The 27,455-nt window shown below is 54.9% G+C and overlaps 1 protein-coding gene across 1 annotated transcript in view; it reads left to right on the top strand.

Moving 5' to 3' along the window:
- Positions 1-20,793: 20,793 nt before the first annotated feature.
- SIPA1L2 (signal induced proliferation associated 1 like 2) overlaps positions 20,794-27,455 on the top strand; it is a 155,865-nt gene continuing 149,203 nt past the window's right edge. Inside the window, exon 1 of the mRNA XM_039850380.1 lies at positions 20,794-20,882. The gene's annotated coding sequence lies outside the window, so the exon portion shown is untranslated. The remainder of the gene's footprint in view (positions 20,883-27,455) is intronic.

The following is a 27,455-nucleotide window of genomic DNA, read 5'->3' as shown; positions in this document are numbered from 1 at the left end:
GAGGCGTCCGTCGCCCCCGCGGAAAGCCCGCCCGCCGAGCCCACAGCGCAGCCAAGGTGCTTCCTCCGGGGTAACTAAAGCCCTTTTCTTGTCTTCGTTCAGAGCGTGTGGCTTTCACTGAATCAATAAATCAAAGCGTTTCATCTGTTAAGAAGATTGTAACAGTCAGAGGTCGGGGAGGAAGTGGAGGAAGGATACACTTTCCCTTCTGTCGGCGTAAGGGACCGTCGTTACCGTCCCACCGATCGAAGGCACGGGTTCTGACGAGACGCCTGTTTCTGCCCCGGTCACTGTTGTTTCTTTCTGAAAGTGAGCAAAGGGTCACAGTAAGAGTTTCTACGTCCTTAGGCGGCAGTGCTGAGTCTGTTCTATGTGGTAACTGTTTACTATTTGACTTATATCCCAGAAAAACTCACTTTGACGTTGCCTCGAAGAGGACGAAAGTCCGGTTGGCCACCTGGAACCCGGCTTCGTGAGGCGCAAGCTTGCTCATGCCAGTCAAGCCCTCTCCCTTCAAAACTCAGCCGGGGAAGACCAGGCTTAGCTTCACCGAGGCTCAGCTTCACCGAGGCTCGTGTTCCGAACTATGTGCAATAGCACAATCCTGGGCTACGGACCTAAGTCACACAGCTGTTATCCGACCAGTCACACAGTAGAAATTCATACACAAGGGGGATGTTTTCAAAATGGCATAACACCTGTTGTTCCAGGTCGTTGGTTGTGGACCAGGCGCCACGTCACCCCTGGGTGGTGGAGTGACAGCAGCCTCCGTTAGCTTCCCACGTAGCAGGAAGACAGGTGGGTCACAGACCTTGGGTGTGGAGGTGTTGGGGTGCACTGCGTGCTTGGGAAACTGGCAACTTGGATACGAAAAGCGCATCAGGGACAGAGAGAATGCGTGAGGATGAGACCAGACGATCACGTGCGTCAACGGCAGGAAAAGGTCGGGAAGGTGGCGTGGCTAAGGAGCAGGTGCTCCGTCAGACGGGTCGGAACTCCGGGAGGATTGTGAGTAGGAACCAAGAAGTTCTGCATCGGAATGAGAACGGAATCCACCTTTACGGGCTTCTGGGCCCAGGCGCAAACGGGCGAGGGGGACGGGAGGGAGCGCAGTACACGCCTACAGGCACGAGTTTGGGGAACAGTTTTAAGTCTGGGCGGGATGCTGTCTGGAAAGGCAATGGCTAGGGAGCGATGCTACAGGCTTCGTGACAACCAAGGCGTTCGGTACACGGTAACTTCACGTTTACTGACCGCTTTCCCAGCCTTTGGGACCTCGAATCGTCAAGATATCTCCATCATGCAGGGGTCATTGGTCCCTGCTTACAGATGTGGACGCCGAATCTCGGAGAGGTTAAGTTGTTCATCTGGCTCCGAACCCAGTTAACGACCGTGGCCCGCACGCCTTTGCAGCTACGTCACGTTGCCCACAGTTACGTGAAAATACGTCTCTGTTTTTGTAAGTCCCGGCGAAGAGGAAATGAACTGCGATGCGTTTCAAGAGAGAGAGAGAGATCGCTCCCGCGGGCTTCTCCCTCTAAGGCAGCGATGGTGACAACATGAGCAAGTGCATAGACTTTCGGGAACGTTCTGGTTTATTTCTGCTTGCTTGTTTTCTCTAGCACAGTCTTTTTCTGGACCATTCACGTTCTCTATATCTGGAGGACATTCGGGAGGGAGATGCACGGTGCCCGCATCTTCCCGCGGGCTGTCTTCGCCCTCTTGGTTTGTGTGGCTATATTGCTTTCTGTCTCTCTCTGCGTGTCTAAATTTAGTTAACCGGGACCCGTCTTCCTACCCGGTGCAGAGATGCTAAGGCTGGCAGCAGTTGCCCCTCATGTCACACGGCTGCGCCCGCATCAGCACGTCTTATTTGTTCACTTGGAATGGATCCGGAGATATTTAAACAATTGTTAAAAAATTCTCTCCTCAGTTGTTTTATGTAGTTTTCTAGGACCTATTTCGGATTAAAAAAGTAAAAATCAGTTTAAAAGGAGGCTTTCATTTTTTGCAGAGAGCAGTTGTAACTAGAAATGCAGTCTCATCACGTTTATGGTGAGATTATCTGGAGGCCACGTCCCACTCGGCCGTGCGCGGGGCCGGGGGCTGCTGGCTGCCACGGCTTCCTTTCTAACGCAGACTGCAGATATTCTGAGTTAACACCAGGCTCCTCTGAAGACCACCTCGTGTGTACTTCCATCATTCCCATGGACGCAGAGCCTCTGCTGAAGGCTCGTGTGTGGCCGCTAGCCTGGCTGCCCGCCGCCGTGAACGCTGGCTCTTCGGAGTCCTGGCCACCGTCAAGGACGTGTGGCCGCAGGAGCGGGCTCCTGCCCTGACTGCCCCGGGCGTCCTCGCCCAGGGCCACCTCCGGTCTGGACCTGGGCCTGGCCTCCAGCGAGGGCATCGTTGCCTAGAAATTTGAATTGGCGACTGACTCATCTCACTGTGATACGTTGTGGCTGGACGTTTATGGAGAAGGAGAAGCCAACCCATGATGAGTGTTTCTTTTTAGAATTTCTTCTAATTCTGAGAATTTACGATGCTTCGTAAAATTTGTTAGGAACAGAAAGTAGAAATGAGTCGCATAGCTCCCTCCGGTCTTCCTCAGTTCGGGGTCGGAGAACAGACCGTCTCGTGATTTCGGGGTGCTGGTCCACAGTCACGCGGACGCGGCGTTCCCTTCCATGGAGGGAGCTGGTCCGACGGCAGCATTCCATGTCTGTGCGGCTTGGTCTTTCCAGCCGTGCGACACGATCGATTCAGTATTTACTGAGTGACTCTGTGTGAGCCACGCTGTCCTCGTCGCACTGAGTGCACGTGCACGAGGGCGAGAGCCGCCCGCCCGGTCACCGGGGAGTAGAGAACGGTGTCGTGAGGGTGGCTCTTAGATGTGCAGCTTAGAAAGCCAGAGTCTTGCCCCAGACGAACCCCTGCGACCCTGCATCACCCCGAGCTGGCGCTGGCAGTGTTCCAGAATCGGACAGAAACTCAGGAACCGGCGCCTCCTGAGCTGGCCCGGGTTCTCGCCCACGAACGGCTGGAAGAGGTCGGCGTGGGAAAGGGGCCGCGCACGCAGCTCGTTTGAACGCTGGGTTTCCCAGGAGCTGCGGGCCGTCTGGTCGCCAGTGAGGCTCCTCCCGGCGGGGCTCCCCGCCAGCACGGCACCCTGAGCCATCTCTCACCTGGACGGTAAAGACTGGTGAGTACCCTGGAAACACAACCGGACGGAGCCCGAGGTCCCGGAGCTTCGTTCTTAGATGGATCGTCTCACCAGCCACTCACCACCCGAGTAGGCGAGTCCTGGTCATTTGACTCTAACGATGGCTTCCCTAGGGACGGGGACGTGTCCCAGCGCTCCTCGATTCTCCACGGACGAGCTCGAACAGCCTCCCCTGGTGCTACTTGCTCGACTCTGTCAGCGTGTCCAGCAGGTGCTCCCTGTGCCTTTGCCGCTGTGGTTTGCTCCCGGACGCACACAAAATGCTAAAAATAAATTCCACGTGAAACTTTCCAGCTGCCTGGAAAACAGAGTTTTCTGCTCTCTTTGTATTTACATCCAGTTGGCTCACAGTTGATATGCTCTGAGGAGCTGATCTCATACAGATGCCATGCCCAGAACCAGCAGATGGGCTTGGGGTGGAGAGACCCTTTATAGGTTATGGGCTGCCAGGAGCCTGGCTTCCACGACCTTGCCCAGCCGTGCGCCTCGGGCAAGTCGTGTACTTTCTCGGGGTGTCAGTTTCTTTAAATGGAAAATGCAAAGGAGCGTTCTGATTTTAAGAGTGTGCTTATACGTTCTGATTTTTCAGTTTAAAACATTTCCGTGTGCCAAACTGACTCCGACGTCAACTGCGTGAGCTTTGGCGGCTGGTCATCACTGCCTCGAAGTTCCATATCAAATGGAACTTAAAAACTATTGTTCATGTGACCCGATGTCAGGATTCACGTGACAGAAATTACACACAGACACACGGATGCTGGTTTTCGCTTTCGTCGTTGTTTCCATTTGCCCAGTCCTTCGCTCAGCCAGTGATGGCTGAGTCTTTCCTGGGTTCAGGCCTTTGCACTGTGGGCACTGAGCTCAGGGCTGCTAAGAAAAGGAGGTGCTGGGGAACCTGAAGCGTTGAATTAAAAGCATATAGACTTAGGAGGAATGAGTTAGTAGTAACACAGTAGGGGTAAAAGAAGCATAAAATATTTAGACGTTTTCTGATCGTAAAAGACGTCCGAGTTAACTCTCTTTTTCCATGAGAATCTTTGTTGGGATTTTGGTAAAATTTCGTTGCATTTCTAGATGAATTTAGAGAAAATCGACGTGTTTGCTACGTCAAGTTTTCCCACCCGTGCACTGTGTTAACTCTTAAATGGGGGAAATCTGTCAAGTTAACAATATTCTATTTTCTCCGAGCACCGGCCCTGACATTGGTATTTAATTTCTGAGTTGGAGCCAGTATATTAACCTGAGCCGGAAGAGGAACGCGAAAGGAAGGAAATAGGTTCACGAACGAAAGAGAAACGTCGCGGAGACGTCGGTGCCAGTCACGTCGCGCTCACGCTCAGGGCGGGGTGCGCGACGACTCCACTGAAACCTCTCGTGGCAGCAGCTACTCTGGTTGTCCGGTTTCGGGAAGGAGCCGAGGCGGAGAAGCCTGCGTAAGCTCCTGGAGTCGGCAGATGCTCGTCGGTGTCACGCTGTCTTGGTCACACGCTCTGTGTCCCGCGGAGGGAAGATGGCCAGCTCTAGAGAGAGTGCGAGGGGTGGTCTTTTGCTCCGGCGGTGTGTAAAGTCATTTTAACAGGGTGGCCCGTGGCTTCTGTGTTCCGACGTGAAGCGCGCTGGGCCCGGAAACCCTTCCTGAACGATGGGGACCCCGCAGGGCAGGAGGCCCGGGGCGAGGCGGCGTGTCAGATTGCGCACGGGGACTCGGGGCTGTGCACTCTAGCTTAGAAGGAGAGGGTTCCTTCGGAACTTGAAGACGCTTCGAAACACGGAGGCACTGGGGTCTTCTGCTAGCTGCCAGCATGAGGCGGAGGAAGCTCAGTAAATGATGCTGTTGGCATCTGCTTCGGCTCATAACCATGGATGAGCCTGAGCTGCCGCTGTGCAGCTGAAAACCAGAGGGGAATGAGCCGCATTAGTTTTGGGGTGCATCCACTTTAGTGACTGGCCGGTGCACCTGCTCCTGTCTGTGACAGGTCAGGGCCACGACCGGAGCTCAGAGCAGCCCTGTGCATGGGCCCTGCGCACACTGGGCAGGACCGTGGTCAGTGACATGCAGATACTTCCCTCCCAAACGTCCCCTTGCCCTCAGCTTCCGTCCTGGCACAAGGACACGGGCTGGAGGAGGTAGGTGCACGAGACGCGGCCCAAGTCCGCAGACGTAGGCGGTGCTGGGGGAATTAGCACGCGGATGACCGGGCGCGGTCGGTTCGTAGTTTGTGTCGGTTCCTTCGTTGGAAACTGCAGTGCGGGACCGAGCAGCGGAGAGAAACTGGGGAGATGTCCGCGAAGGGACATCTGAAGAACGGGAGGGAACCTGAGTTAGTCGTATGGATGTGGGGCTTTGCCAGTTTTTGAAAGTGTTAAATTCGTGACAAGGAAATCTAAGTTGTACTTTTTCCTGACTGGTACCCTGACCGCGTGGCTCCTCTCCGCGAGGTCCCCTGGCACAGTCTGAGACGGAGGCCCTGTCAGGCTGCCCGAGCCCACCCAGCCCTTCCCCTGTGTCCCGCGCTGCTGCAGGGGCCCACAGGCACACGCTCGCGGCTGTGCACCCCCCTTCCGGGGGAGCACCGGGGACCCAGAGCCCCAGAGATGTGGGGTGGGGGGGTTTCAGGAGGCCAGCGGCCCCACGGGCCTCCTACGTGGACACTGAGCCTGTGACACTAAGGCCACATGCACGAGGGGGAGGACGAGGGCATTTCAGAGGCGATGAACCCCACGGAGCTGAGCCTCCGACCGCATCTGCACCCCCGTGTCCCTGCTGTGCGCGCTGCACCTCGTTTCCTAGGCCACTCCAAGTCGGACCCCTCTCCTGGCCAAACGCATCCCCAATGCGTGTGCTCCGCCCCCGCCTGGGGGTCCCCAAAGGTATGCCTCAGTTTCCTGCTCTTGTGTGACAAGCCACCTCCCACCTCAAGGCTCCACGGCAGCAGCCACCGTTTATTTCGCTCACACGTGTCACGTGGGCGGGGCTCGGAGGGAGGTTTGTCTCTGTTCCAAGTGGCGTCAGTGGGTGGAGCTCAGAGGGGCTGAGAACGCACCTCGCCTCGGGCGGCTCGCTCACATAACTAGCCGGCTTGGGCGGCTGCCCCGGCAAAGTTGGGGTTCGGGGCCGGAGTCCCGGTCCCTGGCAGCTGCCTGGGCTCCCTCACAGCGTGGCGGCTGCAGTCCCTGGGCGAATGCACAGGGCACGAGGTGCGACATTTTATGATCTAACCTCAGATGCCATATAGTGTCCCTCCCGCCGTGCTCCGCTGATGAAGGCATCCATAAACACCTGCCCAGGCTCGAGGGGAGTGGACAGGAGCACCGCGTCCTGGTGGGGATGTAGCAAGGTCCTCCAGCAGGAGGGACGAAAGAGCTGCTAAATACGACCGGGTAGCGGGTGTCTCATGGTACCAGCCAGTCACGCTCACTGCCTCTCTAGACGGTATATGCGCTCGCTTATATGTAGAGAAGAAGAATAAATCGAAATCAGAATATCGGTTCGTCGCAGAAATCCTGCCAAATTTTCAAGTGAGAGACTTCTCAATGGACTCGCAGGCCACCTGGCTTCTCTGGGAGGTGTTAAACAGGTATCTCAAGAGTTGTCTTATGATCAGATGCAGTGGAGGGTCACAATTAAGTCATATTCAGCCAACAATATCCCCTCGGGGCTATAGGGGGCTATATCGGATTTTTCTGCTCCCAACCAAGTAAGGAAGCTCCACTATGTGGGCCAGAGCCTGGGGGGGCAGGGGAACAGGGGGGGACCTTTTGCGCGCGCATGAAGCGAGGGGGAAGAAGGTGGGAGGGGGAGAAAAGGAGAGAGAGGGAGGGAGAGAGATTTGGGGGCCCTCGAGTGGGAAGGCTGGAATACACCTCACAAGAGAGCAAAAACAACGTCCTTTGGTTCCAGAACTGCGATTGCCATTAATAGTTTTCTTTAAATAAATTTCTCTTGTGCAGAAAGGGGCGCCGGGCCGGTCGGGGGGCAGCCGCCCTCGGAGACCTGCGTGTCCCCGCCTCTCCTGGCAGCGGGTCCCTGGGAGAGCACTGGAGCTAGAAGAGGGAGCCTGGGTCATTCCTCCCCTTCCTCTGCTTCCTCTGCCGCCCTGGCAGCCGCTGTGTCCCCCTGGGTGACAGTCGGCTTCTGCAGTGGCCTCCGAGGACCACCCCCCACGCCCCACGGTGTTCAGCTCAGGTGTGACCCCTTCCCCTTGGGTGCGGGCTGGACATATTCTAATGAGAATCTGGGAAGAATCGACAGTGGCTTCTGCCTTGTTCAGGCTTCCTCTCGCCTGTGGGCTCTGCTGAGGCCAGATGCCCCGCTGTGAGCGGGAACCTGAGGCCACCTCTGCCCGACAGCCAGGAGGAGCTGAGTCCTGCCAATAGTCTCCTAGTGGGCCTTGGGGTGATTGCAGCCCCGGCCACTTAGATTATGGCCTCGCGGGGCTGAGCCCGGACGCCCGGCCCACAGGAACTGTGACACGGTACATGCGGTTTCAAGCCACAGCGTTTGGGTGATTTGTTGCGAAACCACACATAACTCACACACGCGGCTCCAGCTCCCACCGGCAGCGCCTTCCTGTGCCGTCGGCAGGTGGGACAGGGCCTGCGCTCCGGCGACTTCACACGCTGTCACTCCAGCCCTCGGGGCGGGAGCAGCTGTCTGCTCTTGCTCGTTCTGTGGTGCGTCACCGTTTGGGTTTTCAGACCCGTCGTCACCTGGCTAACCCCCACCTTGAATAGTTTTTGTTTTTCTAGGTGACTCCTGACTGAAAAAGCCACAGCTCACGAACTTGGTAAAATGCCTCTCTTCTGTGTCTGTCGCGCTTTGTCTCTTGCCGTAAAAGTCGGAGGCTTGGAGGTGCCATGCTGGGGTTTGTATCCCGGGAGGAGCGAGGCCTGCCGGGTCCAGCCCCGGAAGTCTGCATCGGTGGCAGAGAAGCAGACTTTGAGCCCTAATTTTGTGTTTATGATGCTGTCATCTTTCTCGTAAAGGGAATGAACACCCACGTTTTCTCACGAACCTGGCTCTGCCTCCTGATTCAAACACGTGGGCTACCAAAACCCCTGGAGGCCTAACGACATCCTTTTAATCCAATTAAAACAATACTTTTGATTTAAAAAATCTAGAATAAAACTTTACGCTCACTTTCCTAAAGCTTTGGTCTTTTTCATTTTCTTCTCATCACCAAGGCTTCCGATTTCTATTTTCGTTTGAGTCGGTTTTAAAAAGAAGCTCGTAACAACATAGAGATCTGTAGGATTAACGTTTGTGGCAGAGGATAAACTCACACGGTCGGTCATTTTCCCCGGGTGACCAGAATCACAGCCTTCGCTCAGAGAAGCGGGCCCTCCCATCACCCTGACACGTGCCAGGCCTGCCTCCTCCTCAGAGTCTCTTCCCTTGGTGGGTGGGGAGGGGGTGGTCACCGACGAAAGAAGAATGAGAGTGAAAACTACTGTGTGGAAAGAGTAAAAGTCACTATAGCCCAGCAGCCCCCAACCTTTGTGGCGCCAGGGCCCGGTGCACCTATGAGCATCTTAACACCTGACGATCTGAGGCGGGGCCGGGGCGGTGATGCTGGCGCTGGGGAGCGGCTGCCGATGCAGATGAGGCTTCGCTGGCTTGCTGTCCCCACCTCACCTCCTGCTGTGCAGTCCGGTTCCTAACAGGCCACAGACGGTACCGGTCCACGGCCCGGGGGTTGGGGACACCTGCTTGAGAAGACGACTTCTATCAGGAGATCGTTGTGTTTGTGATAGACAAGGCTGCGTGTGACTGCTAAGACCACACTACCCCTTTAAAAAAGAATATGTTGCTCAGGCACAGTCAGCGAGAGACCGACACAGAGCAATATTAATGAAAAAATTATGAAAAGACACATGGCCACCCCACTAAAATATTTTAAGGAAAATAATATTTTAGAGAACTTAAAAACTCAACAATGAAATAACACGGGCAGCAAAGGTTCTCGCCGGTCCCACGCTGAGGCAGGAGAGACCAGGAAACCGTTACCAATTTCCTTTAGATGTTCAGATTCTGTGACGTGTGACTCCATGGCTCAGAAGTAGCTCCCACTCCACTAACCAGTCTTTAAAGCGAAATAACAGATGATTCCAAGTTCTGGCTATATCTGCCTTAACTGGTCGAAGACAGCAAGTTTCAAAGAGGCAAACTCAACACCTTTGAATCACTGGTTTTCAGGAGACTCATCTTGCCTTCGACATGCTTTTATGAGAACAAATGCAGAGGCACTAGTTATATTTAGAAAGTGGTCTTGTGTTGGAGAATTGGAAGCTTGCCGCTTCTGGAATTGAGCTGAACTCTCTTCGTTACAGGCTCCTCCTTCAAGGCGAGAGCCAGGGGGAGCCAAGAGGTTATTAATTCCCTCTCCACAGTTGGGAGACAAACAAACCGAGGTGCTCGGTGACGGAGTGAAGTCCCTAAGCCCCACGGCAAGTCTGGCGGAGGCAGGCTGACCCCGGACCCCCTGACTCCCCATCCGATGGCAAATGTCACGGTTATGCGTAAGGTTGACCTGTCAGCTTTCACTTCCCTTAGAGGCAGATCCGGTACCCGTATGGGAGAGTCTCAGCTGTCACCTCTTGGGCAGCAGGACCTGTCTTACCTGAATGAGGAACAATAATCATGGGAGTGAAAATGATCACAGGTGAATCACTGGGTTGCAGCAAAGATGAATAATATTTTCATATTCTCTGTGGTGTCCAAACCCTTCCCAAGCTAGAAGCCAGATTTGCAGTGTCTTTCCTCCACGTGCTTTTTTTTTTTTTTAAAAAAATAAGATATCTATTTTTCTACTTATAAATGAGATATACTTTTTCACAGCAGTTATAAGAAGTTACAGCCTTACGTTTTGCTACGATGTCTTGTTTCCTCTGGAAAGAGCCAGAAGGCTTAGCTAGCCAAGTTTGATGTTTTGCAGGAGGGTGGAAAAGCAGGTTAAAGTTCCACAGCAGTAACAACACCTACATTTTCTCAAGCTAAAATAGCATTTCCCTATAAAGTTCAGTAACTGTTAGTACAAATGCTGGCTGAAAATTTCAAAACAAGTGGTTTTGCTAAAGTTTTTTTTTTTAATTAAAAAAAAAAAAAAACAACGCTCATTCAGATAGAAAACGCTGAACAGATCATATCGTATTTAAGGATTTAAGGAGGATTGACACTTATGCCCAGACCACATAGATGAGCTTATGTATGCGGCATTCGGAGATTTTAACTTTCACATTTCCTCGTATCTGTCAATTAAATTTGATTTTTCTTGCTCATCTTTGCAATCAGAATGTAAAAATGGATGAAATACTAAAACAAAAAGATGTGACCTTAGCGAAATAATGATTTCAGATAAAAAGACCAGTTTCAAATCTTTAGGTGTCAATGTCGCTTTAGGTTCGGGCGATTTTATCTTGAAGAGCAAAAGAATTCTTTTGGCATTATCTCTAAACTGGAAAATAGTTCACTGGGTTTGGTTCAAAAATAACCTTGCTATACTATAACCTTGAGCGGAGGCCAGTGGAAACGTTAAAATACAGGGAAATAGTGCCTTCCTCGGAGTTAAGGAGTAAATATCTGAAAATCAGAGAAGAGCGACAGCTAAAAAGGAACCAGGAAAAGCATCTTAATCCAAAGCAGGCTCCTTGCCCCCTGGTTAAAGCCTGGCATCCTCTGAGGCTGACTTCCCAGCTGGCTTTACCATGTTTCCCTTCTTGACTACTGGAGTGGATTCTAGTCCTAGCAACAACCCAATTTTTTTTTTTGAATAATTATTTATCTATTTATTGTCTCTCCCGCTGATGACCGAGCTGTAATTTATTTTGCAACCACGGTGCCTAGCGCAATGCTCGGGGTGCAGATGGTTGATGGATGGACGGGTGGATAAATGGCGGGGGAGGGGAATAAACGAATGGGCATTGATCTCAGGTTGTTTCATATCCTGTCACGTCCCACGGGCCCTTTGGGGGTTCCACAACCCCAAAGTAGACGTGAAGCAGTTTCACCCATGAGATGGGCCTGTGGCACTGCACCCCCCTCCCCCAGGAGGGTGCCCGGTAGGTGATCGATACCTACATGCTTGTTAAGTGACGATGCTAGAGACGGATCCTCTGCTCCCCAGAGAGCGTGGAAGAAGCCAAGATGACTGGTATCGCCTCACAGGGAAGCGGGGGCGGAACGGCGGAGCAGACGGGCTCAGCGCTTACACCGTGCGTGTGCGGCCGACCTGGAAGCCCCATCCTCCACGGTGTCCCCCATGCGGCGGCCTCGCACCGCACCCTCTCCTCATAGCCGTGAATTGCGTGTCAAGTGCCGGCGAATCTGGAGTTCCGCACGCATATCAGTCGATTTTCCATGTGGCAACGCTAACGATGATAATTGCATGTTGTCGATCTTGCCTGGGTAGGTCCTCTCTAGTGCCTTCCCGCCGGCAAACCACAGACGGCACGAAAGGATGGAGGCGAGAGCCAGCGACGTGTCACGTGGCGTATTCTTTGAACTAATGGGAGCCCCCTGTTTGAAGGGTACCACTGATTTGCGTGTAGATATGTAAATGGGTATAAACGTCCTTACGGTTTTTCTCTTTGGGCTTAAGCTTTACCCAGGGAGCAGACGGAGGGATAGTCAATGGAAGCCCCGTAATAAGTGGCCAGACTTCATGTTTGGGGCACTTGAGTAATTATCGTGGCTGCGGATGCTGCAGGAGGCCTGGGCCGGTGCTGCAAAGCTTCAGGCGCCGCTTCTGTTCCCTTCCCGGAGAAGGCGGGCGACCAGGTCCTCGGTGGGCAATTCCCTGACCATCAGAAACCGTCTCGAACGCACGCTGACACAAAAGATCGTGTCTGAGACGACGCTGCTTCGTGTTTTATTTCATCCGACTTGTCTTTGGGGAGGAAACAGTCTGGTATCGGTGACTTGCGCTGTCGCGTGGAGAAGCGACGTGGAGAGTGAACATCATAGGCGACCCTAACGCAGCTGCCTCTCCTTATTGGAGCAGAGTCAGGGAGACGAGTGGGCCGTACCTGCTCGCCCACGCGCGCACCCCGCACTCACCCGTCACACCTCCCGCTCCCATTTCCTGCGGGAAGTAGCTGCGTACATAATGGAGAGAATAGCTGTTATGGAGAAGCGACCGTGCTTAAAACTCAGCAAGACCGTGAAGACATCGGGGTTCCGGCCCTATGGATTCAAGAAGCGGAAGCAAAAAGCCCATTTGCGTTTTCCAGGTTTTACACCCTCAGAGGTGCAGAGACCTATGAGTACAGCTTCCCTCTGTGCTAGACTGTCCCAAACATGCCACACACATAGCGTCCCTCCGAGCTCCTTGAACCGTAGCCAGGTTGCTCAGATGTATCTCCATCTCCTACCAAACGTAGTTAGAGAGACAAGACGTAGACTGCACCTAATACAATAATAACAAAGAATTTGAGATAACATCTATGCACCTAGTGACACACATGCTTAATTCGAATGTGACCACAGATTCCCCAGACTGGCTTCAGGTACAGAGGGGCCATGCTCAGAGTATCACTGGTCCCTTTTTGTCCCTCCCCCACCATCTGCTAATACAGGATACCACCTCTCTACAGCAGTGGTCCCCAACCTTTGCGACACCGAGGACCGGTGCTCCTATAAACATCTAGTGCCTGATGACCTGAGGCGGGGCTGAGGCGGTGATGCTGGCTCTGGGGAGCGACTGCAGATACAGACGAAGCTTTGCTCGCTCATCCGCGGATCATTTCCTGTGTGTGGCCCGGTTCCTGACAGGCCACAGACCCATACTGGTCCGTGGCCTGGGGGTTGGGGACCCCTGCTCTGCTGGATTGTTGGCCTGGGGGTTGAGGACTCCTGCTCTGCTGGATTGTTGGCTGGCTCACACATTTCTGGGCAAGTTCAGGAGATGAACCTCGAGTGTACAAGACTGACTCTGCTGGGAGCTCCATGGCCTGGACCACTGTGGCTGGGGGGAGCGGCAGCTTCCTTTATGGGCGAGGCCGAAGCACACCGGCCTGTGCCACCCCCTCCGTGAGCCTTTTCGGCCCGTTCCTCCCTGCCCCAGGCCCCTGACGGCCCCTGCTGCGGCCTCTGTCACCTCCTGCAAGGTGCCGCTACAGAGGTGCCAGTGCCGTTTGGAGGTCTGGGCTGAATCTGGGGACAACCTTGCCGTGTTGGTCACATTGTAATAGAAGAAAACAAATGCAGCTTGCTGTGCCTGGTGCCACACTGGACTTTAATCGATAGCTAAAGTATTTCTCCCCATAATACAGCCGCGGGTGTCTGGAAGCAGCTTCCGAGGCTGCTGCCAGGCCCGGCGCCACTATTTGTTCCAAGGAGCCGTGCCTCCCCCCAGCTCTGGGGTTCCGTGAGTGGCCACTGCGCCCTCTCTCCTGGGATGAACGAGTCCCGGGAGGCATGTCCCGCCCCCTGCAGCGGCAATGAACGGTCACCGGGCCTATCTCCCCATCCACCAGACGTGGCGGCAGACGCCTGTCTGGGGCGGAGTGGGGATCTTTGGCAAAAGTTTTCAGGAATTCAAAGCAGATCAGGTGTTTCGTACTGCCAGGTTCCCGCCTTCCCAGCTTCCATCCTACAGGGAAGGGCAGAGGCCACGCGCGTGCGCGTGCGTGTGCACCCACCACCCACCACACACACATACACACACACACACACACACGACTGGCTGGTCCGAGGTGCCACGAGAAGACATAAGGGTGACTTAACCTAGCACAGGGATCAGGAAGGACTTCCTGAGAGTGACCTTCGAGGCCTGAAGGACGAGCGGGACTCAGCGGGATGAGGGCGGGAAGAGAGCGGAGTGGCAGGCGGGACAGTGGGGACCCGGACTAGAACGAGCCCGAGGCGTTTGGAATACCCGCTGGCCAGCGAGGCGGGAGCCCAGAGAGGGCAGTGGGGGCCAGGTCGAGGGGTTGGGGCTCTATCTCAGGGACTGCAGGATGCCTCTGAAGGTATCGAAGCAGGGAGGGCTCGATCCGATTTGCGTGGGTGGAAGACTGCGGTGTAGCCGACGGGCTGGAGGGAAGCTGGACGGGAGAGAGCCAGGCAGACCATGTAGGGGGCTGTTGGGGTTGTCTTGGCAGGATCCGGGGCAGGGAGCATGAGGAGCAGCGGGTGCGGGCAAGGGACGCGGAGGAGGTGGAGTGAGAGGCGCGGTCGCTGGTCGGATGAAGGCAGGACGGAGAAGGAGGCGTGAAGGAGAAGCCCTTGGTTTTTGACAATACAGATCAGCGGTGGTGACGCCGTTATTGAGGCGATGAGCGGTAAAGGCCTCTGGGAAGGCCTACCGTGGCCAGATTCGGGGATGTGCTGTGTTCGGGGAGCATAGAGTTTCAGCTTCTGTTGAGTCATCCATTTAGGAGAGTTGTCCACCCCTGAGAACGGTGCCCTGGACAGGGAGAGGAGTGGGGGATGGGGTGAGGGGGATGGGAGGGGGTGGGGGTGCCCTGGAGAAAACCGGCGTGGCCCCGCGTTGCGTCACGAGGGCAGGGGGAGAAGTCCACGAAGACCCTACTGCATCTAGCGTTTAGCGGAGCGACGGCGTTGCTGTTAGGAAGGCCAAGGTCAGCCGGCCGAGCCAGCCTCTGGGGGAGCCCGATGGACGTGGCGTGAGGCCTGTCGAGAGGCAGGCGGTACCCTGAAATGCTGACGGAAACGTTCATAGCGGTCAAGGCTCATTTTCGCACCCTCCACACCTGATTCTACAATTCCTGGGAACACGGACTGAGAGTGCTGAGGTGTTCCGATTTTGTTTAACGGTCCTTTCGCCTCATTTACTCTTTCTACCTTAAAATATGAACTTGATCTCTCCATCGGCGATGGAGGGCTCAGGTTTTGTGGAAAGAATTTACACTGCTTGTTCTTGGCCTCTCTCCTCAAGTCGCTCTTTGCCTCTGCACCCACCGCTCCTTCCGTGTTCCATGCCCCCCTATTCTCTTCCTCCCCGCCCCGGGTTCTCCCCACAAAGGCTCAGACGCAGACAACCAAACGTCAGCACGCCCAAGCGGCGATCCACCTGGGCCTGGAAAGCAGGCTTGATCTTGATCGGACATCTTGAATTGATCTCCAGTTCTCCTTTACAACTCCCGGCTTCCCCTCATCTGATTTCAATGCCACATTATAAACACTAACCCTCTGGTGTTTTTCTTTATGGGATGGCAGGCGCTTCCTGTAAGTCAGTCCCGGTGGCACCGGAACCCGGGGGCCGGGGGCCGCGCTGCGCGCCCCATCCCTGCTTATCGAGTGAATGAATGATTAACGCAGGCAGAGGGGCCTGCGTGACTTTGTATTTTCTCTCCGCTGCTCTCCGCTTTTTCTCACTCTTTCCAGAGGGGGTGAGCGTTTCCACCAGCTTTACAGAAAGATCGGGGGCGTAGTCACCCGGTACTGCGAACCGTCTTCCACGTGGAGGCTGCTTGGAGTTCGATTCACTAAAAATGTTAAAAGAGACTTAAACTTAGGAAAGCGAGGGTTTGCCAAACTAGGCAGCTCCAGATTCATAACCAATATTACGGCACAGGCCCGGGCGCAAGGTCACTGCGGGTGCGCGGGCGCGCACGTGCCTTTCCCGAGCGGGTTCCCGGGCAGGGCGTGTGTCGGGATAGTCGCCATCTAGCGGTGGAGCGCAGCGCTGCTCATGGAGCAACTCCTGTCACGCGTCGCCCTGGCTTTGTTCCTTCTCGAAGGGAGAACCGTAAACCTCGTAAACCTCGGTGGAAGAGTACTCCAAGTCCCAAGGAGGAGCAGAAGTTAGACGATTCGGTTGCGAATCTCGTCTGGCAGGAAATAGGAAAAGCCCAGGCCTTGGCCTCCCAGCGCGCTCCCCGCACCCGCTCCTGTCCTGGTTCATCAGGCCTTTATCCAGCCCACCCCCTGCACCTGTGAGGAGTCGGAATTAGATCCTGGACCGACTTCGAAGGCTGCGGGGCGGCAGTGCACACTGGTGACCCACAGCGTGTCACCACGCACCGCCTGGGGGCCACTGGTCACGAGGAGTCATCATCCCAGCCCTCCGAGGTAGGAACCCCGTTTTTCAGATGAGGAAAATGGAACTCGAGATGAAATCGTCTACGGTCGGGTATGTAACGAGCTTCCAAACCAGGGTCAGAGCCTGGTTGTGTGACACCAAATTGTGTGGGCGCCTAAAAACCCACAGCTTGGTCAACCAGAGCAAGGCGACGGTGGGAGAGGCTTCGAATTAGTTTAGGGCTTTTTATTTATTTATTTGTTTTAATGTGAGGGGAAATAAGTGGGCAGAAGACAGCTTTAAGGGGGATCGGTTTTGTGCAGGTCATTTAGCTGCGGGTCTGGACTGGAGGAGGCGAGGGGTAGAAAATCGAATGGCTATGACCAAAAGTTAGAATCTTCAGAAAAGAACCTGTCCTGGGAGATTCTGGGAGACACAGCGGGTCGGGCCCCCCTACGGTGGAGACCAACAGGCAGGATTTATTTGTGAAACGCACGAGTAAGAACACTAGAAACCTGTCCCTTCGGAAGGGTATTTGTCGCCGACCTTGGATGACCCGGTCAGCGCTGCCCTCGCAGGTCTCCGTGGCACAGACGACGTGTGTGACATCACACTTTTGATGTATCGCCTTGGCACTGACCTTGCGATTGCTTCCTGTGCAAACTCCCAGCTCCGCGGTGCTATGCCTCCTTCAGCGCCGGCTGGGCGTTTGCATGCGACACTATCTCCTGCCTCCCCTGAGCAGAACCGAGCACTCGCTAGCCCTCCAAACACAACTGCAGAGCCGATTTTTTTATTAAAGGGGTTTCTTCTTAGGCTCCTACGGCTAGTATGTAATATTGAGCACGTTATTTAGCAACTCTTGCGTTATTGTATTGGGTTCACGTGCTTTCTTTTTATCCGGTGCAATCACAGGGCCGGGGACCCGGCTTTCTCAGCCGCGGCTTAACCCTTGAACTGCAGCAGGACCTGGCGCTCCCCGCTTCGCAGGGTCGCGTGCGGAGGTTTCACGCTGCAGGGAAGGCGAAGCTGTGCCCACGTGCCCATCCACGCTGGAGCTTTTCTCTGCGAAGAGAGCAGGGCCTGCCTGGCACGGACGCAGCACCATTAAGCGTTTGTTATGTAAGTGAATAAGCCTGTGCTTGGCCGAAGGGCACGGCTGTTTCCCACACACGCCTGGCACAGCTGCTTCCTCTCGCCAGCAGTGCTGTCTTTTCCTCTCCTCGCTAGGCCGACTTCCTGTCCTGGGCGAAGCCTGCCCCATCGGCCCAAGCTCTGCCTGCCCATGGCTGTCTCCTGCTCTCCCTGCGGGCGCCACTTGGTGGTGGCCCTAAGCACCTCCCACCGAGTTCGGCTGCTTATGAAATGCACATGCTCTGCTTGCTGTACGGCCATCTGGGCTTTTGAACTTAACATAATGCCCCGAATGCAGTATGCAGTCAACGCATATTTGTTGCAAATCATGACTATTCATTCGACTTAAATACTTTAAAAGAGAAGGCTGAAAGTAGAAAAGGGAAGGAGAACATGAGGGTGGGACCCGAAACCCTCATTTAGGTAGCCACTCGAGTTCACTGTGGCACATGCCTATCATCTGTAAGGAGACTTCTGTGTAGCGTGTCAAAGAAATAAAACTCTTGTTTCGCTAAGGTCAAAGGTGAATAGACACAACTACCGACTTAGGTCAGCTGACGAGCTCAAGAGCTCGGAAGAGGGGAGACGGCTGGTATGTCTTTGAATTCGGTGCCTCTTTGCACCTTTCAGAGAAGAACAGTTAAGACTGATGTTGAAATTATTTCAGAAGGAGTCAGTGTGCCGATGCAGAGTTATAAAGAGAAGTAATCCTTTAGCTTATTTTTTTTTTTTTAATTTTTATTTTTTTAAGAACTCCTAGAGCATGATGAGATTCACAGGAGAAAAAGACATGGGCGACGGAAGGTAAGGCTTGGAGGCTGGGAGCGGGGGAAGCCTCGAAGTCAGGGACGGTGGAAGTGACAGGCACACACCGGTTCACTCTGGCTTTTAGGCAAATACGATTTGACACTTCATAGTTGATTTTTTTTTTTCTCTTTAGCAAAATGGATAGCCTTAACAGAAAAATAATTTTTTGCAGGACGGCCAAAACGATAAACTGACATCCTAACAAACGCTGCAGTTTCTGTCTCCACCGTTTACCCTCCCCGCAAAAGGCAAGCGAGGAAGGACACCAGCGTTCAATCGCATAGTATTCTAGAATATTTTATTTGGTGAAGAAGATCCAAAACCATCCCTGAGCTTTGTCTCTGGAATGCCTCTGTCTGCCACGAGGCAGACCCCCTGTGGGTCTTACCGTGGATCATACCGCCGTTGGCCAGCGGTGACCGGGCCCCACACAGGGGCTCAGTATGTTCTGATGAGCAGGGGCTGCGTGTAACCCAGGCTCTGGGAAAGTCAGAAACTCCTGCGGACTTTCATAAACACACACGACTGCTACTCTGCACTCCCAATTACAAGCGTTTTAAATAATGCAGCCAACTTTGACAATGGCCAAAGGACCAGGACGATTTTCATTTTAGTTCGCAAAACCCAAAAAGAAGGATGGTAACGTGGGAGGGGAAGTGAATTGTGGCGAGCGGGCCCACTGAGAGTGTCTGGCTGGGCTTCCTTATAAGATCATTAAACAAGGGACATTAAGGAACACATCGAAGGTGCCCATCAGACAGGGGACAATTGCAGCTGCGGCAGGAGCACCCTCAGGGACAACCCGTTGGCTCAGGCAGCCACCGCCTTAGGAGTCGAAACCCTGGGGGACACGTGGTTCCTTTCCTCGTGTCCCTTACAGAGCAGCAGGAAAGACAAGGACACACACTTACTCCAGTGGGAGCAGTCCTGTGATGAGTGCTATGAAGAGAAGCATGTCCTCCCGACACTCCCCGGGGCAAGGTCCCTGCACGGCGGCCCCTGAGGGACTTTGTTCAGACCTGCAGTGGAGCATCTGCAACGTGTGGAGTGACAACCTCCGGGGGACTGGAGCCCATGTCCTATGTGTTCTTATGGCCCTTCTGAGACATCACAGGGTCTCTGTAACTGTTTGTTGAGCGAATAAACGAGATCTTGTAAATGCCGAGAACCAGGAGACAGTTGAGAAGCCCATCCGAACCTGGAGAACGCAGGACTTTCGTCGGGCCTGTTTTATTATACCCATCCCCGTGCACTAACTACGCCCATATTTTAAGAGATAAAAAGGATCGTACGATGTGTACCTGCTTTAGGTCACAGAGAAATGCGGCACGGGCGGCCGCCTCCAGCGTTTCGCAGGGCTGTGGTCTGGGGCGTGTTGGTGACAGGGAAGCACAGACCAGACCCTTATCTCTCCGGGAAGAATTCTGCCCGCAGGAGGGGGAGCCGGGGCCCGCGTGCGGGCTCAGGGAGCGCGCGGCCTGGCGGGCGCAGCGGCCCAGGAACGGCTGCGGTGGGGCTGCAGGGTAAGTCGAGGCGACCGCCAGGCCGTTCGGGCTGTGACCCCCACTGTGCCATTTGGGCAGAGTCGGCCGGGTCTGGCTCGAGTCCCCTGCGTTCCTTGCGGCAACCAGTTCCAGGTTCAAACACTTAAGGTGATGCTTCCGCCTGGCGGACCACCGCCCCCTGGGACAGTAGGACGGTGGGTGTAACACGGTCATTTCCTCCGCGTGGCACTCCCCCGGGGGTGGGGGACTGCCCGGAGGGCCGGGGGGGGGGCCTGGCTCCGGGAGGACTCGCCGCAGCGCCCCGTGCGCGGCCGCCCGCCGAGCCTCACTTTAACGTGTGTGCGGGTGCGTTCCTCTGTGCCGCCTCCCACCAGCCGCCGCAGCGCAGCGCCTGGGCGGTCGGGGCGCCCCCGGCCGGCTCCGCGTCGGGGCTGCCGCTCCGCCTGCGGGCGAACGCGTCGGCGGCGAGGGGTAGTGCGGGCCGCGCCCGGCCGCGGCGACTCTTCGGCGTCCGGGAGACATGCCCGCGCCGCTCCCGCGGCTGCTCCTGCCTCCTCGGCCGGCGACACTCGGGGTTTCGCGGCTCGGGGGCCCGAGCGCCAGGCGGGCGCGATTCCCCCAACTACAGAGAGTGGCGGCCGGGCGGGGTCGCGGCTGCGCAGCGGGAGGCTCGGAGCCAGCCTCGGGGATCACTTACCCCCGCAGAGGGGAGAACGCGTCCCGGGGAGGCTGGCGACGGCTTCCCCGGGACGCGGGTCCAGGTCGGCTGGAGCCCTGAAAGGCCCTCGAGCCCCTGCGGGACGCGCCGCTCCCGCGCGCCGGGGCCTGGGAACCGCGCACCGGCTGCGCCGGGAGCCCGCGGGCCCGCGAGACGGACGGCGTCGGCGCCCAATCGCGGGGCGGAGCCGGGGGGCCCGCAGGCGGCGGCCAATGGGAGGCCGCGGCGCGGGCGCGGGGCGGGGCCTGCGGGCGGGCGGGCGGCGGCGTCGGCAGCCGGCGCGGCAGACCCGGAGCCGGGAGGAGCCGGCGGAGCGCGCGGACCAGCAGCGGCCGCCCGCGCGCAGGCCGAAGCTCCAGCGCAGCCGCGGTCCGGCCGCCTCCCGCCGGAGCCCGGCGCGGCCGGAGTCCGGGCCGATGGGCAGCGCGGGGCGGCGGGCGGCCAGGCGGCGGCCCCAGAGGGCGCCGCGCGCTCGCGGGCTGTAGCCGGTCCCGGCGGACCGCGTCTCTGAGGTGCGTGTCGGGGGAGCGGACGGCGCCTGCGGGTGGTGTCGGGGACGCTCTCGGCGCGGAGCGCCCCGCGGCGCAGGGGCTGCCCCGGGGGCCGGGCGCGGGGTCCGGCTCGCAGACGCGCCCGCGCGCCCGAGCCCGGGGGAAGCGGAGCCGCCGCCGCCGCCGCCGCCGCTGCCGCTGCCGCTCGTCCCTCTCAAAGTTATCGATCGGCTGGAAGGTTATTTCCGCCTCGGTGACACGCGCGCCGATGAGGACCTCCTCGGGGCGCCCGGCGACCGCTCTGTGACTAACCTCGGAGGAAAGACGAAAGGTCGCGGGACGCGCTGCCGCGGCGCGCCGGGCGCGGTTCTGGCCCAACTTGCCGCGGCGCCTCGGGGGGGAGACGGCGCCCCGAGCGCCCGCCGCGCCCCTTCGCGGGACCCCGCGCGCCGGCGACCCTGTCCCCCGGCGCGGGCTCGGACGCTGTCGCGCCGCCCGGGCGCCGAGCCTGCGGCGTCCTCCGCTCGCGGGCCGGGCCGGGCCGGGCCGGGTCCCCGCGTCGGTAGAGCCAGTCGCGCCGCGTCCTGGGAGTACCCCGCGGGCACCCACGGATGGGTTTCCGGCGGCGCCGCGAGCCCCGAGGAATCCGTATGAGTTCCTCACCCCGAGCGCGGCGAGGCTCCCCGGGAAGGGAAGACAAGTTGGCACTGCCGCTCTGGGACGTGTCTGTCATCATTAAGCTGCTTCGGTTCCACTAAATCAGCCCGCGGTGACTCCAGCGTGAGAGCCGGAACGTCAAGTGCGCGGGTCACGGAATGGTGGCCGCCGCACCGGATTTGGGTCAGAATGAAATCGTGGAGATTTGGGATTTTGCTGAGACTTAGACTTGGTTTTGATAAGGGTGGCTTTTTTTTTTTTTTTTTTAAACAAAGAACCTTGGTGATTCTCATAGGTTTGCTCAGTAAGTTCAAAATAGTCACTCAGATTTCTCTTTTCTTTGCCTCTTTTGTCTGCAGTTTTCATTTCTAAATGTTGACGCTAGATGGCTTTCTTATGACAGACGTTATTGAACTGTGCTTTCAAGTCTCCTATCTGTAATCAGGTTTTAATTTTTCCAGTTTTCCAGTTAGGAGTGGGAGGGAGATACTCTCCAGCACTTACGCTTTCTTTGAAATATGTTACTTCCCTATAAAGCCAATATTTATGCAGATATCAAAAGGTGGTCTTTATTTCTGCCTTTCTAGAGATGAATTTCAAGAGACAACTTGGCAACCGTTTTTAGTCACAAATTTAAGGATGTCCGTTTCATGTTTTGACTTATTTGAGGAATTCAGAGTTCTGTAGTGAGATTTGTAATTCTGTTTGGACATTTTCACTTATGGTGTTTACCACTCGATTTCATAATTCACTGCTTGAGAGAGGTATGAAAGAATATTATTCATGAGAAAGTACGGTCTTTCGTGTGTTTTGGCTACAAATAGCATCGATTACGTTTGGGGAAAGGAAGAGGTATAGTTGAAGTTTATATGCGTGATTCATGCCAAGGATTATGTTGGGGACATCTTTCTTCTCCCCAGCGGATAGATGATATTTGACTTTTCGTTTTTAAGCACAGCCCTCTCTATGAGAAGTGCAGTAGCCTGTAGTTGGCCATTTCAACTGCAGCAGCTTCTCAGATACGTATTTGAAGTGCCTTTCTTCCTAAAGCAAGGCCATACACAGCCTGTCCAAATTTTGCCTAAGTAGCAAACTTATTTATAAGCCGGAGAAATATCTTGAAATTATCTTTATAGCTGTCATTTATTGTATGTCTTGCCCAGCTTAAAATATAACGTGTCGAATTTGTTTGTTCTAAATCAGAGCACATTCATAAATAGCTGAAGGAAAAAAAAAAAAAACTCCAGCAAACATCTGGGAAGTAGGAAATGAAATGAGATCAGAAACAGCTTTTTATCAATACCCACATGCTACCTATAGATGGGGCGAAGTGAACTTGGATAAGAAACAGTGTGACATTTGGTCCGGAAAACAGAGCAGGAGATAAATTACAGGTATGGGGGTGGAGCTTCTGGCTTTGGAGTGTGGGCTGCAGGTTTTCTCCAGCTGGTTTGTATATAGTTTTCATCAAACACGTTTTCTATTTTTAAAATTTACCTTTCTCAAAGAGCTTTGCTTTTATGGGCAGTAATAGGGGAAGTATCAGAGCATCGTGATTTGGTGATTACGATGCGTACTGTGCAATGTGGGTTTCTAAGCGCCCCCTCCCCCGCCCCGGGTCAGGAATGGTATTTTGAAGACTTTTTGATACCTGAGCTTAGTAAACACCTGTCTACCTTGGAGGATTTTTTTTTTTTTTATCTGATCAGAAGGGGTAGTGGGTTATTCATTTCGAAAGTCTATCCTCGAAAGTGAAGTACTAGTGAACCATCCTGCAAGGGCGATCGTCTGGTAATTGAAACCGGTTTAAAAGTGCTACGTTCGGCCATCAAAACTAATTTAAAAGGGGCTGCACATTTATTGCATGCTTTGCAAAGAACTGTGTGTTTGTGTGGATACAGCTCCCTAGCTCCCTACCCCCCCGAACCCCAGCCATAATTGGTAAATGCAAAGTTTTCTTTTTTTCTGTTTTGAACTTGAAGGAATTACGCAGAACGTCGTAAAGAATGTGGGGACGCGCGTTCCGGATGTCGTCCCCCTTTACTGTACCTAATTCCTTTGCAGGGCGACGGGGTAGGGAGAGCACGGGGCCGGGGGACAGGACCCCGCTGCCTGCCTCTACGGCCTGTCCCGAATGAGTTTGGGTAACAGGCCATAATTCCTCTCGGTAACACGACTTTACCATTTAAAATGAGTGTGTCAGAGTCCTGAGAACGGCTGAGATATAGTGTCCTTTTACACGATCGTGTCTTCTTTCTTTGGCGTAGTAATTTTCTACGTGAACGTTCGTGAGAGTTATGGCTTTCTCGGTTTCCCCTGGAATCAATGACTCAGAAATTGCTTTTCTGTTCCAATCACATTGAGCTGTGACTCCTTTTAAAGGAGAGATAAGAGTGTGATAGGAATGGAAATGCCTCAACTTAAGAGAGAAATTATTTCGATCCATCCTGAACTCGATTCAATAAACTTTGGTTCCAAAGCGTGGGGGAGGGAAGCCGGAGCTGACCCTCAGTAGCCGTTCCGTTTCTCGGGGCTTCTCCTGTTCGATGTAACCCAGTTCCTTGATACCTTTTCCCCGCACCACCCTGTGTAGCCAGGTTCCATGGTAGGAAAGAAGACTCAGGAAGCCGAGTCCAGTCACAGCGTCCCTGCACCAGAGCGGCCTGCGCTCGTCCCCTCAGGTTGTCCCTGGACTTCCTGTTTTTATCTACGTGTAAAACTAAAAAGCAAAAACAAAAGCAATTTTAGCGATTGTCAGATTTGTCCGTGTATGATGTTGCTACACTGAAAATAGCAATCATTGTCGATGCATTTCCTCAAGACACACCGATGCCTGCCTCCCCCCGTCCCCGCCCAGAAGGAAGACTGTGCGTGCTGTCACACTAAAGGAAAGTTCTTCCCATGCAGAGGGGACGTTTGTTAAAATCACCCCGTGCGTGCGTACGTTTCTGCCCGCACGCACCTGTGTACGTACACACCTGCACGGGTACCCCCTGTACACACCTACCTGTATACATACCCAGCCATACACACGTGTGTATGTACACAGCCGTACACACCCACGTGGTTACCCACCTGTACACACCTGTATACGTACTCAGCCGTACACACCCATGTGGTTACCTACCTGTACACACCTGTATATGTACCCACCCGTACACAGGCACCCTTTTGCACAGGCCAATGAAAACTTCCCTGAGGACCAGGGTTTGGAAATCACTGGCCAGCTCACCTAGCCCTCTGCCACGCGTGGGCCCGTTTATACGCTCTGCTGGCGCCAGTCCAGCCGCACCCGAATGTCTCCAGGGAGGGCTGGAGAGCGCCACCTTTTGATGCTTTTGCCTACCACGTGCTTCACCTACAGAACTGAAATCTGATTCTGTCCCCTCGTTTGCATTCCACTCCCGCGGTGGCGTGTGGGACAGATCCTTTGACAGCGGTATCTCAGCGCTCAGCCAGCAGCACCTGTCACAGCCGGGTCAGGCGCTTCAGCCACATCCGGCGGCGTGACCTGCGTAGGGCGGGTGCCCTGCCTTCACCTGGCACGCCCTGCTTGACCTGACGTAGGCCAAGTTTGCATTCGTTTCCTGGCGGCCGTGCCGCTCGGACTCAGGGAGTTTCCTGTTCCCTGAAACCCTGAGTCCTTTGTCACATGTGCCGCTAGGCCACGTCCCCCCCTTCCTGTGCTGGTGTCACGGCGGGACCTCACGTCCTGCGCTTCGTTTCACTTTATTCCAGCTGGTTCTTCTCACGGAGTTCTAGTCTGTTCTTTAGCATCTTTGCCTGCCCTCTCAGAGGTCACCCGGTCTTTCTGTCTGTACCTAAGTCGCCGATGGGCCGAACCGTGAATCGTGTCCGTGTGAACTTCCTTCCGGGTTCACGAGGAGTCGCACTCCGGGCACAGTTCGGCGCCAGCGCGCTTAGTTTCACTTAGTTTCGCAGAGCTAGGCCGTGTCCCCGCCTGTCCCACGCAAGTCTCCCAAAAGAGTGTGTCAGACCTCCTCTGCCGGTTCTGCTGACCGAGTTATTCTCAGAACGCGGTGAGGTGACAGTCAGCTTGTCCCTAGCACCTGGAACCGTACTCTGCTCGTGGTTGATGATTAAGACACATCTGCTTAATGACCGTCTGAAGGACCGAGAACACAGGGCCACCCCGTCACCTCCGCAGAGGTTTTAGGCCCTGAGAAGTCTGTATAGAAATCAGAATTTGGACTTAGGCTTATTTCACAGTTCGGTCTGGTTTTATCTCGAGTCGCTTGCAGGTAGTGGAGAAGAAAACCATCTCTTTCCCCATTTTCTGGGGTTTTAATTCGTCCATACTCTCCTCTTCCTGTTGCACGAACTTTAGCCACAGGGGCCTCCTGAGCTCTGCCAGTTGGTTTTGCCCATATTTGTCACTGTCGCATGGTTGCTAAATCTGCTGCAGGAAGCTCCCAGTGAGCCGAGCTTCGGAGAACCAAAGTAGTCGGCAGGCAGCAGGCTCCTCGGCCTCAGCTGCTCTTAAGACAATCTCGGCGAAGGGCCAGGGTTGAACATTGTCACTGCACAAAGAACTCGTGGGCGAGTAGAAATCGTACGCTGAGGCAGAGTGTTGCACAGACTCGGCGAGGCTCTGGCTGTCATGCCTAGGGCACGGTAGCCTGTGCCTTCAGTGTGGGCGGGACCTTCCTCTGCCCTCAAGATCTAATGATGAAATCTGCAGGGGACAGCTTAACCAACGAGAACGACCGAATTCAGTCGCCTGTGTATGTATGGGAACCCCACATACATGAGAGAGTCAGAGGCAGAAGGGAGGGGGGCGGTCTATGGCGGTCTGAGCTAAGGATGGGGTCGGGCACCCGGGGCTTCGGGGGAGGGGGCGTTGCTGGACGAGAAGACGAGCAGATGGTCAGTAATTACTGATAGGTCATATAAAGTTATTTCTGGTGATAACTTATTATGGGTAAGGCCCCTCATTTAAATTCTCTAAGGGAGAGGTCAGAGTTTGTTGTGAGCCCACAGGGACTCGATTGCCTTCAGCTCAAAATAATCCACATGCCAGAGTGGCACCTCTTGGGGAGGCCTGGCCTGGACCTCTCCGTCGGCACACCGGCCGCTGTCTCCTCGGGGTGTTTTGATAATGCGTCTGGCTCCTGGCCGGTTAGCTCATTCACGTGCTCTAGCAGTAGCTCTGGGGTACGGTCCCCCTGGCACTGAAGATTCTCATTCTTAAAACTAAGAATTATACTTTCGATTCTTCAAACAGGACAGATGCTGTCGTTTCAAGCGTTCCATGCCTTAGTCCACAGAACAACTGTGTCTTTGACTTTCTTCCAGCGTGAATCCCACCTTGCAGAGTCACCCGTCCGAATGGCCGCGTGTGTTTGCCCAGGCACGTATGCACGTGCCAGTGTGCGTGCGTGTGTTTGTGCACGCGTATAGATTACATACAGTACACGCAGTACATATACACGTATTTACGTGTGTGTCTACTCTCTCTATACGATTACATGTGATATGTCATATGTAATGTGTTGCGCGCATGTAACTCTACCGTGCTAGGATATGGACGTTACAAAACGTAGAAATGTACGTGTTAGAAAGAGCGATATTAAAAACAGAGTTGGGGTTTTGTCTTCTGCCTCTCGAGGGCGCTCCTGTGGCCTTCGAAAGGTGTGCCCAGTGCGACACCGCTGCCCTGCCAGCCTCTCCAGCGGAGCTCGCGACCGTTTGGGCACACTTTGCTGGGTCTGGTGAGGGACGCTCCCGACAGGCCACATCTTGAGTGGGCCCTGCACTCACTGTGTGTGTTCTTTCTGCTGAGGACGTTTTCGTTCTCTGGCTTGCTTGCTTCCAGACTTGGTCGTGAGTCGCTTAGTTGAGGTTTCACTTTGCGGGGAAAGCGAGTAGTGCGGGATTCTGTTGTCCTGGCAGCGTCTGGGTCGGACTTGGCTGTTT

Source organism: Pteropus medius, unplaced genomic scaffold, assembly GCF_902729225.1.
Source record: "Pteropus medius unplaced genomic scaffold, Ma_sr-lr_union100, whole genome shotgun sequence".
Taxonomy (NCBI): Eukaryota; Metazoa; Chordata; class Mammalia; order Chiroptera; family Pteropodidae; genus Pteropus; species Pteropus medius.
The sequence above is the reverse complement of the archived record's forward strand: the minus strand, read 5'-3'. Positions and strand labels throughout refer to the sequence as shown.